We start from the raw sequence: 299 nt of genomic DNA, 5'->3' as shown, positions 1-299 counted from the left end.
GGTTTCTTGAAACTGTATTTTGGAGTCTGCTCGTGCCATATAAGGGTATTTGGGGATAATAACTTGGTAGTTTTGTGTTATAGGAAATAAATGATAAAAGGTAAAGGTATCAGGTTTTACGATCGGAATATGGATAGCGAAAATTAGTTTCGTATTCGAAAAAGTTATTTGTGTTCCTAAGAACTGATAGTAAGATAAAATGTTTTTAAATATAGGTATTTGATTTTTATCGTATAGAGTACCTAAATAGTTTATTATTTTTTGGAGCTCTGAGCTAGGAAGTATATAATTATGTAGTG

Source organism: Sitophilus oryzae, unplaced genomic scaffold, assembly GCF_002938485.1.
Source record: "Sitophilus oryzae breed Bouriz unplaced genomic scaffold, Soryzae_2.0 scaffold_111_pilon_pilon, whole genome shotgun sequence".
NCBI lineage: Eukaryota > Metazoa > Arthropoda > Insecta > Coleoptera > Curculionidae > Sitophilus > Sitophilus oryzae.
The sequence above is the reverse complement of the archived record's forward strand: the minus strand, read 5'-3'. Positions refer to the sequence as shown.